Source organism: Leopardus geoffroyi, chromosome E1 (genome assembly GCF_018350155.1).
Source record: "Leopardus geoffroyi isolate Oge1 chromosome E1, O.geoffroyi_Oge1_pat1.0, whole genome shotgun sequence".
Lineage (NCBI taxonomy): Eukaryota > Metazoa > Chordata > Mammalia > Carnivora > Felidae > Leopardus > Leopardus geoffroyi.
This window is the reverse complement of record NC_059330.1, coordinates 27,092,502-27,107,427: the sequence shown is the minus strand read 5'-3', so window position 1 is coordinate 27,107,427 and position 14,926 is coordinate 27,092,502. Positions and strand designations below refer to the sequence as shown.

The following is a 14,926-nucleotide window of genomic DNA, read 5'->3' as shown; positions in this document are numbered from 1 at the left end:
CAAAAAAAAAAAGGAATTCATTATATAGAACAGAAGATATATATTACATAAATACATATACTGCAGGACATTATGGCAAATATAAATACTCTCATAGTGATATTCATAAATTGTTATAAGACCTCTTAAAATGGGGAGGAATTCTCTTGGAGAAAGAATAGGAAAAGTTCACGAAGATGGGTTTATTGAGGGATAGGCAGTCAGATATGAAAGTAGGAAATCTTGGAAATGGAAAGAAGACCCATGTGTGAAAATACATTGGTGCCAAATTGTGGAAAGCTTTAAATGTCAGTAGGGAGTTTATGTTTTATGTGTCACAAAGAGTTTTCCAAACAAGTTTTAACATGTGGTTTAGGAACATAACTCTGAAAGCATTGTGGAGGATAGATTTGGTGGGGAAGCAACTAAAAATAAGGGGTCTAGTTAGAAGGCAATTGTCCAGGTGAGAGGTAGTAATTACCTGATCTAAAGCAGAGACAGTAGGAAGGGTATGACTATTGATGAAAAATGACCTAATCTGTCTATAGCTTTTTCTTATTTTGCATAATAGTTTTATATTGAATACCACTACAGCCTCTGTTTTATTTCCCCAGCAAATAAAACTACATCTACTCTCTGCTTTATAAATAACATTGTAATATGCTCTTTGCATTGAATTTAGATAAACACCAGGCATAATGATTTAAAATGTGATTTTTGTTTTTTTTTACTTAGTGTTTATGAGCATGCTTATGGTCTCTCGTATATCTATAGTAAGATATGTTATTTTTTTATATAAGAAAAGAATCCTAACTAAATAACAAAATAGAAATTAAATAGCATTTGTAAACTGCTCTCTGCCTATTTTATTTCTTAGGCATTTTTTTGTTCCTTTGTGTAATGTCTATTTCATGAGCAAATTTTGCCTGGAAAGTAGTGCAGGTTACTGATTTCATTCATTTACTTTACTCATGTTTTTTAATAAGTAGATCAGATGTAAAAAGGCTTCTGTGGCTGGCAGATTTTTCTCAGATTGCGCCTTCTAAGCACTCTTCTCTTGGATATTAATTTCCAGAAATCCATTAACAAATCTCTTTTAGTCTTAAGCATGTAGCAGATTTCCTTTCAGAAGATTTAGAACATGAATGATCCAGGAGTGCTTATCTATTAGTGGAAATTATGCCCAGAGTAAAAACAACTTAATGAAGGGAATGTTGCTGATGTTAATAACCTCGTATTTCCACCTTAAATGGTCTGATCAGGGCCAGACATCTCATTGGTCCACTCTTTTTCTGTAAAGAGCCATATAATAAATATCTTAGGCCATGCAGTTTCTCTTGAAACTCCTCAGATCTGTTATTACAATGAGAAATGATCAAAGGACAATATGTAAAGGAACGTGAACTTTATTCACAGAAACACGTTGATCTTCAAGCTGTAGTTTGCCTTGCTCTAACTCACAAGGTGACAGTAGTTCATTAGAAGAAGCATATTGAGTTTGGGAGCCTTAGTGAGCTAGCCATCTTCTAAAGATTTTTATAAGACATATGCATTTGACTCATCCATTTGCCAAAAATATTATCATTTCTCTCTTCCAGTCATAATATTAGACTTAACGTGATGGCTTATAAGAGAATATAGTTGTGTGAGTGCTTGAGTGGTCTAGAAAACCATCGAGGGAAAAAGAATGAATTTTGCATGAAAAGGGAAGTGGGGGAATTGCCTCCAAATGAGTTGCCTGATGACAGTAAGATTTAATTCTAATTTCATGTAGTAATTGTTAATGTGTACAGCTATTAAATACTGGTTTTTACAACATTGCATTCATTATGAGAAGTAAGTAATTTATGGATTAAGTTTAGAGTGTTAAAAACAGTTGGGAGAAGTGATGGGTTATTTCAGTAGCCACCTTAGAATTACTTCCCATTACTAGAAAAATATGATTCATAATTCTGTAAACAACCGGGCTAACAAAAACAGGAACTTTGGTACTTGATGAGAAATATATCTCAGGCATGCACCTTAACACACATATATTATTATTCACCAAGTTACAAGGCAAGCAGATGATTAAAGAGCCATTTGTATACTGTATGTGCCATTTATGATTTATAAAGTTTATTTTTCTTAATAATAACAAAGAGAATGAGTCCTTAGACAGGAATTTACAAGTCTCAAATATGTGAACAGTTCTGACACTAGGTGGAGCAGTTTCCTGGACAAAGCCTTAAGAAGCCCTAGATTCCTTTCAAAAAACCCCACTCTTAGAAAAAGAAGTCTAATGAGAACAAGAACTATCAACAATAATGGTAAAAGGCACCCAAATATTGAGCTATAAATAGAAGGCTGAATATACGTTACAGATAACTTTTCCCTTTGGCATATACATTTTAACCATTGAATTCCTGGATGGGAGGGATAGTCACGTGTTGAAAGTGTTAGAGTTGCCCTGTCTAGATGCAGTTGAGATATAGAAAAGCTTTGGAACAGTTCAGTTACGCTGTAGAATATATTAGGTTTTATTAAAAGCTATAACATCAAGGCATTATCATCTGAATAGTATTAATGAGTCATTTGTTTAATAGGACCATTGTAATAGAAAAAAAAATTTCTCTCTGTTATAAAATAAAGAAAGTTGTGAGATATTTGCCTTTGTGTAAAATTCAGAGGCCTGTTTCTTTTCTTTTTTTTTTTTTTTAATTTTTTTTTTTTCAACGTTTATTTTATTTTTGGGACAGAGAGAGACAGAGCATGAACGGGGGAGGGGCAGAGAGAGAGGGAGACACAGAATCGGAAACAGGCTCCAGGCTCTGAGCCATCAGCCCAGAGCCTGACGCGGGGCTCGAACTCCCGGACCGCGAGATCGTGACCTGGCTGAAGTCGGACGCTTAACCGACTGCGCCACCCAGGTGCCCCCAGAGGCCTGTTTCTGCTTTAAAGTTTAGGATTATTTCATTACAAAAGTATGTGGTAATGATTGTATATTTAAAAATATGACATCTTGATTGCTGTTGAATGTTTATAGAACCCTTCTGTAACCCCCCCCCCCCGCCTTTTCCTTTAATGAACAAGTGCTTTATAGTATGTATATAGTACTTTATAGTATGCTACTAAAAAGCTGTGTTTTCCTTAGGTGTAGACATTTCTTATACTTTTTGACTATTGGCTCTTTAATGCCTAAAGTAAATGTTACTTGGAAACTGCATGGATATGGATTGAAATGAAATAGTGAAGTAGGTTCAGTAAGAGAAATATTGTAGTAATGGTTTAATGCTATGAGGTAGGAGAATTCTTTTAAAAAATTGTTAGCCAACCTCTTTTTTCCCTGCTTGACTCTGATTAATGCCTCATTGCTCACCTGTCTATCCCTGTATAAGGCAAAAATGAGGGAAGGCATTGGCAAAAGTAGGATTCTGGTGTAACTGGATAATGCTCTATATAGGTATAATGACTCTGGCTATAAGTATGCAGTGATTCGGGACTCTGGCGGGAAGACCAAACAGGCCCTTCTTAGAAAAGGTCTGTTTGCGCTTTTTTTGATGAAGGCATGATCAGCTCTTCTCCCTGCCTTTCCCCAAAGAGTGACTCATGCATTAACTCTTGTGAGTATCACCACATCAAAAGAAGAAACCAAGGTCTCCAGGACATAGGGCCAGGTTTTCACAAAACAAAAGGGTATGCATAGACTGGATAACTTCCTGCCCTTAAATCACTGTTTATAAATGTGTGCTTTAATGAAAGATAAGGAGATTCAGGTTAGCTGAAATCTGTCCTATTGGGTATATATTTTCAATAATTTATAATAGCCTTTTTTAAAGTTCTCTATAAATATGTGATTCTCTTCTCCTGAACACTTAAATCGACTTTATGATCACAAGTTGCTTAGGTTTAGAGAAGATAAGTAAAACATGTCTAGGGGCGCCTGGCTGGCTCAGTCAGTGGAGCATGAGACTGTTGATCTCAGGGTGGTGATTCAGGCCCCAGGTTGGGTATAGAGATTACTTAAAAATAAAATCTTTAGGGGCGCCTGGGTGGCTCAGTCGGTTGAGTGTCCGACTTTGGCTCAGATCATGATCTCGCTGTTCATGGGTTTGAGCCCCGCGTCAGGCTCTGGTGCTGGCAGCTCGGAGCCTGGAGCCTGCTTCAGATTCTGTGTCCTCCCTTTCTCTCCTCCCCACCCCTAGTTGTGCTCTGTCTTTCAAAAATGAATAAACATTAAAAAAATTTTTTTAAATAATAAAATAAAATCTTTAAAAAAGGAAACATGGATTAATTCAATATAATAAAAATGACTTCAATAGCATGTCCTTATAACTTGGGAGCATGCACTATAGAATTTATTATACATTTTTGTTTTGGTTAGCAGTTTTATACTTACCATAACACTTTTACTATAGAATCTCATAAAGGGATGCCTGGGTGGCTCAGTAGGTTAAGTGTCTTGCTCTTGATTTCAGCTCAAGTCATGATCTTACAGTTCATGAGATTGAGCTCCATGTCCAGCTTTGCGCTGTGCAGAGCCTGCTTGGGATTCTCTCTTTCACTGTCTCTGCCCCTCCCCTGCTCATTCTCTCTTCTCTCTCAAAATAAATAAACATGAAAAAAATAAAAAATAAAAGAATCTCTTACATTCTTGCCCTGTTACTTAGGTCATGCAGGCATTGTTACAATTATTATTATTAGGATTTTCATCAAATAAATGTGAGATGGAAGTCCGATTATATCTAATAAGTTACAGATTCAGAAAACAAATGCACATTAATGCTCAAATTACTGCTTTTTGACATTATATATACTGCATTTTATGTAGTGTGACCAGAGGCTTATTTTGTAAACTTGGGACCTTTCTCACAACAATAATATGAACACTAGTTAAACTTCTCAGTGCCTATTTGCAATCAATAGTTTTATGCTTTAGCCTTCTAGAATAATTTGCTGTAAACCATAACCTTAGGTAAATTGTTTTCTGACTATGATGAGAAAAGCAATGATTAGAAGAACTTGAGAAGTAGAATTCCTGTTTGCAAAAGCATTTTAAAGTCCCTTAAAAGTCAGACTTAAAGAAAACAAAGGTTTTGCAAGTTGTACAGACAACCATTTGTCATCTCCTTTCATTTATTTATCACCCAGATATTCCTAATGAATCACATTCCAACCTAACCACTGACTCCTTTTGTTCCTTAGTGAAGGAGTGTGGCAAACAAATGCTTTCCCAGTGAATCAGCACAGGATTCTTGATTTTATTACCTTTGCCCTAAACTTTCCAGACAAAACTAATTGGAAATTTTGCCTTTGGGATCTCACTTGACTTCTGTGTACGGATGATGGATTAGGCTATGAATTGACATTACAGATGTTGTGCAAACAATTCTATTCATTAGGAATGTTTTATCAGTTCTAAGGGAGCTGCCTAAGGTGGATGAATGTCCGTCTGTCTGTCTGCTTATCTTCCTTGTAAAAACTCATATATACACATACTTATATGCTATCAATTAATGTGATATCATATTCTTCATCTGGGTTGATAAAGAGATTTGGCTAAATAGACTTACCATTTATGACCATTTTAGGTTTTTGTTTTTAAGAAAATGTATTTGCAAAAACGGGCCCCTAAATAAATCCAACAGTAAAGTTCCAAAGCAGAAAACTTTAAACAGAAGTTTTTTTGTTTTTTTTTTTTTTTTTTTAATGTGTATTTTTGAGAGAGAGAGACAGAGCATGAGTCAGGGAGGGGCAGAGGAAGAGGGGAGACACAGAATCCGAAGCAGGCTTCAGGCTCTGAGCTGTCAGCACACAGCCCGATGCGAGGCTCAACTCTCAAACCTTGAGATCATGACCTGAGCTGAAGTCAGATGCTCAACCGACTGAACCACCCAGGTGCCCCAAAACTTTTTTTTTTTTGTAATGAAGCAGCAATGCATATATAAGTCTGTCATTTTGCTAATATAATTTTTTTCAGAGATTAATGTACGAATATCCCACTCCTTCCTTACAAAGATCCTACTTTGTGTTTGTGGTACCAAGTCTTCTTTCTCAGAGCTTATATAGGTACATTATTATCTTCACTACCATTTTATGGGTTTTTTTTCTGTTGTATAATTTCAGGTATGATAATTTTATCTGTTTAGGACAATTTTTTTTAATTCTAAATTTGTCTTAGAACTTTTGGTATATTAATTCCTGAAGTTAGAGTACAAATTGATCTCATAGAATTGTCTCTGTTAAATTTTTTCAACCAATCACTAAAACTTCCCCTTTTATACTGCTCATGAAAGAATTTAAATTGTGGAAATGTAACTTCTAAAATTTATCTTAAAAAATATTTTTAAAGTTAAAACACTTCTTCCACAAATACGTATATCTCCTCTCATAAGAAATTTTACCCCCAAATTAACTATAATTTTGCTCTCACTCAGACATACTAGTCCTTGGCTAAACACTACATCGTTCATCCTGGGCAAGGCAAAATTATTCCATGATCAAAACTTTGGAAAATATAATGTAATACATCTCATGAGACCAGATATATGAGGCTTTGAACTGAAGTAAAACCAGATGTCTGATATGTTACAAATAGCTGAACTATCTTATTGCCACAGCTTCACCTAGAATAACTATACTAGATTATCCAAAAGAAAGAAAGAAAAGAAAAAGACCTAAAACCTGCCACTTTAATGAGAGTACAACTTTTCATCACAGTCATAAAATTTAACTTCTTTATCATTAACGGGAACTTCCATTGGTAGTAATTAGGAACTCTCAGGGGTTATGAGTACAGTTAGTGAATGTTACTTGTGACTTGATCTCTAGGGAATTTATAGAGCTTCCTGTGCTGGGGAATAACAGTCTGGGCTAGATATAACTGTTTGGCCTTCCTTTGATTATGACCACATAGGTTAAAAGATACTGACCTTAACTGGAGAAATTAACCTTCAGGACCTTCATTTGCCACTTTTCCTTGAGTAGTGCTCCTTGTGTTGATCTTTTACATTGCTGCATGGCACGTGCTTTTAAATACACTGAGACTTGTTTTATACCAAATCATATGGTCTGTATTGATGAATGTTCCATGTGTTCTTGAAAAGAATATGGATTTGGCTGTTGTTGGGTGGAGTGTTCCATATTGTTCAGGTCTTCTGTATCTGTACTGGTTGTCAATTTAATTGTTCTGTCAACTCATAAGAGAAGGGTATTGAAATTTTCAGCTGTAATTGTGGATATTTATTTGTCCTTTCAGTTCTGTCAGTTTTTGCTTTATGTATTTTACACTGTAGTTAAGTGCCTACATATTTAGCATTGATGTGTCTTTTCTAGAATTAGTGCTTTTATCATTTTGAAATGTCCTTTTTCATCTCTAGTAATACTCCCTATAGTCAATCCTACTTTATCTGATATTAATATAGCCACTCCATATTTTTTATGATTATTTCAAAATGGGTTATATGTTTTTATCCCGTTACTTTTACTTTTGGATCTTGATGTTTAAAATGGACTTCCTAGGGGGTACCTGGGTGGCTCAGTTGGTTAAGCGTCTGACTTCGGCTGAGGTCATGATCTCACAGTTCATGGGTTTGAGCCCTGCGTCGGGTTCTGTTGACAGCTCAGAGCCTGGAGCCTGCTTCAGATTCTGTGTCTCCCTCTCTCTCTGTCCCTCCCCTGCTCGCACGCTCTCTTTCTTTCAAAAATAAATGAACGTTAAAAAAAAATTTTTTTTAATTTTTTTTTTTTAACTTTTATTTATTTTTGAGACAGAGAGAGACAGAGTATGAACGGGGGAGGGTCAGAGAGAGGGAGACACAGAATCTGAAACAGGCTCCAGGCTCTGAGCTGTCAGCACAGAGCCCGACATGGGGCTCGAACTCACGGATTGCGAGATCATGACCTGAGCTGAAGTTGGCCGCTTAACCGACTGAGCCACCCAGACGCCCCCCAAAAAAATTTTTTTTTAATTTTTGTAAAAAAATAAAATAAAATGGGCTTCTTGGAGCACCTGGGTGGCTCAGTTGGGTAAGTGTCTAACTCTTGATTTTGGCTCAGGTCATGATCTCACGGTTTGTGGGATCGAGCCCTGCATCAGGCTCTGCACTGACAGCACAGTACCTGCCTGGGAGTCTCTCTCTCCCTCTCGCTCTGCTCTTCCCCTGCTCATGCATGCTGTCTCAAAAATAAATAAAAATAAACTTCAAAGAAAAATAAAATGGGATTCTTATAGATGGCATGTCTTTAATCCAGTCTGACACTCTCTGTCTTTTCATTTGTATGTTTGGTCAATTTATAATTAATGTAGTTATCAGTATGGTTGGATTTAAGTGTACCCTCAAGCTGTTTGTCCCACCTATTTTTTATTTTGTCCCACCTATTTTGTATTCTTTTCCTATCTTTTTTTGGATGGAGCATTTTAAAAAAATATGTATAATTTAACTGCTCTCAATAGTATATTCCATTTTTCTCCCTCCCATAATGTATGCTGTTGTTGTCATGTATTTTACTTCTACATGTGCTATAGTTTTTACTTCAGACAACTAGTTATTTTTGAAAAGATTTTTAATGAGGAGGAAAGATCTTTTATATTTGTAGTACTCTTTATTACTTTGTATACATTAAGATTTCATCTGGTATCACTTTTCTTCTATCTAAGAACTTCCCTTAACATTTGTTACAGTCCAGATCTGGTGCAACAGATTTTTTTGGCTTTTGTTTATCTGAAAATATTTTTATGTTATTTTTATTTTGGAAATATATTTTCCCTGGATTCTAGATTTTTTTTTTTCTTTCAGCTCTTCAGAGAAGTAATTCCATTGTCTTTGGATTGCATTATTCTGATAAGAAGTATTATCTATATTTCCCCATAGATAATTTATCTTCACCCCTCCAGTTGCTTTTGAGATTTTTCTCATCATTATTGAGTTAATAGCAATTTGATTAGATTGTGATTGTGCTGATTTTCAGTGATTTAAGTGTTTTCTTTGTATTTGTCCTGAGGTTTGTTGAATTTCTTAGATCTGTGAGTTGATGGATTGATATTTTTCATCAAACCTTAAATACTTGGCTACTATTTCTTCAAGTATTTTTCTGCACACACTCCTTCCCACCAACACACACCTTCTCCTCTCTTTCTGGGATTCCAATTACATGTATACTAGACTAGTTGGTATTATTCCACAGGTCACTGTGGTTTATTTCTTTCATAGTCTTTACCCTCTGTATCCTTTTGTTTGGATACTTTCTATTGCCCTGACTTCAAGTTCTCTAATATTTTCTTCTGTGGGGTCTGTCTAATCTGTTGATAATCTAGCCAATGAATTTTTCCATTCAAATATTATCTTCAGCTCTAGAAGTTCCATTTTTTATACCTTCCATTTCTTTCCTCCTGTTTGTGTTTTCCTTTTTTTTTTTTTTAAGTTTATTATTTTGAGGGAGACAGAGACAGTGTATGTGGGGGAGGGGCAGAGGGAGAGAGAGAATCTCAAGCAGGCTTTGTGCTGTCAGTGCAGAGTCCTACATGGGGCTCCAACCCACAAAACTGTGCGATTATGACCTGAGCCAAAACCAACCTTAACTAGCTGAGCCACCCCTATGTTTTCCAGGTATCAGCAAACTTTTTTTGCAAAGGACCACATAATAAATATTTTAGATTTTGTGGAACTGTAGAGTCTTTCAGCGCTATTCAGTTTTGCTCTTATAGCACAGAATTAGCCAGAGACGGTATGTAAGTGAATGGACATGGCTATATTCTTTGAAACTTTCTTTATAAAACTAGCGTGGGCCAAATTTGGTCTGTAATTTGAAGTTTGCCAACTGCTGCTTAAATCCTTGAACTTACTTATATTTACTGTTTTTAGGTTCTTGTCTCATATTTCCATTATCTCTGACATTTCTGTTTCTGTTGACTAATGTTTCTTCTGGGTCATATTTTCGTTCTTCACAGATCTAGTTGTTTCTTATTAGATGCTGGACATGTAGTATTAAAATTGTTGATTGTATGGATTTGTTGTCTTTCTTTGCAGAGCATCAGTTTTCTGTTTTGGTGGGCAGTCAAGTTACCTGTCATCAACTTGATCTGTTTAAGGGTTTTTTAAAAGAAAACATGTTATGGCCTATCTGGAGTAACTGTTACTCTAGGCTCCTTTTAGGGTCTTCCCTGAATGCCGAGTCTCTGCACTCTAGCTGGTTGAACTGCAGGTGTTTCCTAGTCCTTGTGAGCTCTAGGAATTGTTTATCTTAAAACTGTTGTAAGTTGTTTTCCCACCACTTGTTCTTTGCCTAGCCTAATGGAATCTCACCCTAGCCTGCAATGCAGCTTTGTATATCAAAGTCTCAAGAGGACCCTGTGCATGTTTCTAGAGTTCTTTCTCTTTATTATCATTCTGTCCCACAGATTTCAACTACTCAGGCTCCCTGAACTCAGATTTACTTCTCAACTCAGCAAGACCACCATGCTGTTTTTTAAAAAATTTATTATTGGGGCGCCTGGGTGGCGCAGTCAGTTAAGCGTCCGACTTCAGCCAGGTCACGATCTCGCGGTCCGTGAGTTCGAGCCCCGCGTCGGGCTCTGGGCTGATGGCTCAGAGCCTGGAGCCTGTTTCCGATTCTGTGTCTCCCTCTCTCTCTGCCCCTCCCCTCCCCCCCCCCGTTCATGCTCTGTCTCTCTCTGTCCCAAAAATAAATAAACGTTGAAAAAAAAATTTTTTTTAATTTATTATTTTTAGTAATTTCTACACCCAACGTGGGGCTCAAATTCACAACCCTGAGTTACACGCTCTTCAGACTGAGCCAGCCAGGCACCCCAAGACCACCATGCTTTGCTTGGGCTCTTTCTCTTTGGATTTTGCTATAGACATGGAATGTGTCTACAAATGAAGAGCCAGAGCCATCATAGGGTTTCCTCATTTGTATTCCTTCTATCAGCAGTCAGAAATCATAGACTGCCTATGGTACAATGCCTGAAAAGAATTGTTCCATGTGTTTTGTCCGGTCTTTTAGTTTACGGTAGATGTAAAAGTCCGTACCACTTCATGATCTGAGACAGAAAACCCCCAACCAAAGGCCAGGATCTCTAATCCATACATATCAATATCTAAATGCTCTCAGGACAGCTGTAACCTCCTGCTCAATACATTGTTGGGTTTTATATGTTTCATGGTGGTTCTGTCCAGATAGTGTTTTCTGCTTACACTGTAGCTGTTTGTCTTTATCCCTTGGTTTTTCATTTAGCATAGTTAAGACATTTAGTATATGATACAGTGCAGTAGGACTTGTAGGTTGTAGAAAATAAAAGTTAATTTGAATATGTGTAACCTTTAAAAATATTTTAATCAAAACAATTTTTTAGTCTTGGTGTTTGGATTTTTCATGTAAACTAAAATTTATTTCATTCAACTCAATTATATATAGGAACCATCAGCCTATAATGTTGAAAAGAATTTGTGAAGTTTCCTATAATTAATGTAGTTTAAACTAAAATGTCAAGGTACGGACTAAACGGGCTCTTGAGAATGAACAAAGGACAAGAAGCTGAGTTATTTGTGTCCGTTTTGCTGGGAACCACATCTGCCTCAAAGGCTGAGTAATCATGACTTATTAGTGTGGTTATGGAAAGTATATATCAGTTTAGTTGTGTGAATGAACCGTCCTTTCTTTAGGGAAAAAATTCTCATCAGATTGCTGAAATTTTCCCTTTTTAGAATTACTTAAAATTGAAACTATGAATAAGTCTTTTATCTTGTTGGATAATGTGTTTGATCTGTTGAGGTACATATTTTATATTTCTAGAATAGAAATGTAGGTTTTTCTTTCCTGTACATCCCAGAAATACTATTATTTAGTATCCAGGGCAGTTTAATTTTGTTCACTTAGAGTTTGTTTCTAGGGTTGAGAAGTAGACTTTACTGTATATTATAGGGACAGTTTGTGGGGTATCATGGGCAAACTCTTGAATTTCTTCTATTTTACTTACTGGTATCACATTTTTCTTTTGCGTTTCATACATTATAGGTTGAAGTTAGTTTTTTGTTTGTTTTTTTAATTACATCTGATACTTAGCTATATGTGTAGAGTAAGAAATTTTTCACTAATTATTCAATTATTCTGAATTCCACAAACTTTAAACTTTTTTTTTTTAAGAATCACAAAATAATTCTTTTTCCTCTCAACTGTGAAATCTTTTATGCATATAGTATTCAAAGAAGCAGTTGTGGATTTCATGGTTAATAACTTTGAAGGAAAATGTGACTACTCAAAAGCATTTATGTAATTATTCTTTTAATGTAAATATTACTCTTTATTAATTTCTGTGAATTAAAACTCAAGAGAAAGATGAAGAGGCTAAAAATTCACATAGATTTTTTTGGTCCAGAAAAAAACTAATAATTGATTCAGTGCTACATGCAGAACTACATTTTTTAGATTTTCTTTGAACACATAATGCCAGTTGCATATAGGGAGAAATGTAGCTTAGATTTATGAATATATTTTTTGTATTAACTTACAACAAAAAGTTTTGTTTTAAATCACCTTTTATCTTAATAACAATAGTTCCTTAATGTTTTATTTTCATTGTTGCATCTTGTGCACTTTTGTCTTTGAACCACTAATTCTTTTACCTTATGATTTAAAAAGGCTCTCAGGGCCTCTGGGTGGCTCAATCGGTTAAGCATCGGACTTTTGATATAGGCTCAGGTCGTGATCTCGTGGTGGTAAGATCAAGCCCCACGTTGGGCCCTGCACTGAACATGGAGCCTGCTTAGGAGTCTCTTTCTCCTTCTCCCTCTGCTCCTCCCCCCCCCCCACCTGACTCTCTCTCTCTCTCTCTCTCTCTCTCTCTTTCTCACTCTCAAAACAAGTAAACTTTAAGAAAAGAAATTAAAAAAAAAAAACCTCTTGTATACCGAGACCACTTACTGTATGTGTGTATGTGTATAGAGCTAGAGAGGATAAGATTATATATATATGTTAATATATTAATGCATACAATTTAATATTATATTATCTAAAACATAATATTGTATAACAAAAATTTTTACTATATTTTTATTTGATATTCTACAAAATTTTATTCTACAAATACAGTATTTTTCTTTGTAATAACTAATGGCTAGTACATTTTGAGGGTTTATTCTAAGCTGGGTACTTTATATAAGTTGACTGATTTAAATTTTATGGTATCCCCAGAATGTAGGTTCTGAAGGTATTTATTTCCATTTTATAGATTAGGAGAGCAAGACTCAGAAGGTAAGTTACAGAGTCCAGAACCTGAACCAGAACATGTGGCTCTAGAAGTTATGCTTATAGCCACTAGGTCTACAGTATGCTTTAAAGTAAATATTTACAGCTTGTGTGTTAAAGAAACGTGTTAAGGATGTCCAGTGTTTAGCTCTGATACCTCATGAGAACTTTGGAAATTATTGTTAGATTTTAATTCACATATTTAATTATATTTGAAGTTTTTTATTTTGGAGCTGAATAAAACTATGAGTCTTAATTTTTTTGCTTTGCAGGAGAGTAAACTGAGGCCCAGAAAAAAAGTTAAGTGACTTTGTCTAAGGTTGTTTAATTCCTGGGGCGCCTGAGTGGCTCAGTCGGTTAAGCATCTGGCTCTTGGTTTTGGCTCAGGTCATGATCTCATGGTTTGTGGGTTCGAGCCCCACTCTGCTAACACAGAGCCTGCTTGGGATTCTCTGTCTCTCTGTCTCTGTCTCTGTCTCTCTCAAAATAAAATAAACGTTAAAAAAAAAAAAGTTTCATTCCTGACCCTTAATTTACTGTTATCCCAATGGTTCCTAAACCTAGCCTATTAGAGAACCTAACTTATTTGAAATTCTAAAGAAACTCATTTAAAACATACAGGTTCCGGGGCGCCTGGGTGGCTCAGTCGGTTAAGCGTCCGACTTCAGCCAGGTCACATTCTCGCGGTCTGTGAGTTCGAGCCCCGCGTCAGGCTCTGGGCTGATGGCTCAGAGCCTGGAGCCTGTTTCCGATTCTGTGTCTCCCTCTCTCTCTGCCCCTCCCCCGTTCATGCTCTGTCTCTCTCTGTCCCAAAAAAATAAATAAACGTTGAAAAAAAAACAAAACAAAACATACAGGTTCCCATCCCCACCTATTGAATAAATCTATGTTAGGGAACCCAGGAATTTGTATATTTAACAAACTCCCTAGTTGGTTCTTATACAGACCCCTCGCCTTGGCATGCATGTGCACTTGGGAACCATTGTGTTTATTAAGCCTTTATCACACATCTAATATTAATCCATTTTAACCTATGTGATTATTATTAATTTGTAATATTTTAGTTTATTGTTTTTTTATATTTATTTTTTGGGAGAGCACACGCAGGGGAGGGGCAGAGAAAGGGGGACAGAGGATCTGAAGCAGGCTCTGCACTGACAGGTGGACAGCAGTGAGCCCAATGTGGGGCTCAGACTTACAAACTGCAAGATCATGACCTTAGCCGAAGTTGGATGCTCAACCGACTGAGCCACCCAGGTGCCCCTAATTTTTAATATTTTAAAATAAAGGTACAAAGCAACACAAAATCTTCCATAGAAAATACTGCTTTAAAAGAAAAACTTACTGATATTTGTTCCACAGTTTTATTTTTTTTAGGACCTCTTGTCTTTGGGAAAGATAAGTGAGGTAGTTACTTCACCAACTGTTTTTAAGTAAGGACAGAAAAGTGGTATTCTCGAATCATGCCTAAAGGAATAGGGCACAGGAATTTTTTATCAAAGGGTATAACGTTCTTACAAATGAGAATATAGATGAATAAAATCAAATAAAGCCAAAAATCATATGGTGTTGGAGAAGGAGATTGACTATAAAAAGACACCAGGGAACTTTTTGTAGTGATGGAAGTGTTCTGTATCTTGAATGGTTGTGCTTATACAGTTCAATATATTTGTCAAAACTCAATGAACTATATACCTATATACTATTATATGTAAATTATACT

General features: G+C 36.0%; 2 protein-coding genes across 5 annotated transcripts in view; one reads left to right on the top strand and one right to left on the bottom strand.

Moving 5' to 3' along the window:
* PTRH2 (peptidyl-tRNA hydrolase 2) overlaps window positions 1–7,016 on the bottom strand; it is a 57,878-nt gene extending 50,862 nt beyond the window's left edge. Inside the window, exon 1 of one of the 2 annotated variants that reach the window (XM_045490659.1) lies at window positions 6,891–7,016. The gene's annotated coding sequence lies outside the window, so the exon portion shown is untranslated. The remainder of the gene's footprint in view (window positions 1–6,890) is intronic. The other variant, XM_045490658.1, reaches the window with a different exon arrangement.
* VMP1 (vacuole membrane protein 1) overlaps window positions 1–14,926 on the top strand; it is a 132,228-nt gene that overhangs the window by 44,294 nt on the left and 73,008 nt on the right. The window lies entirely within an intron of this gene.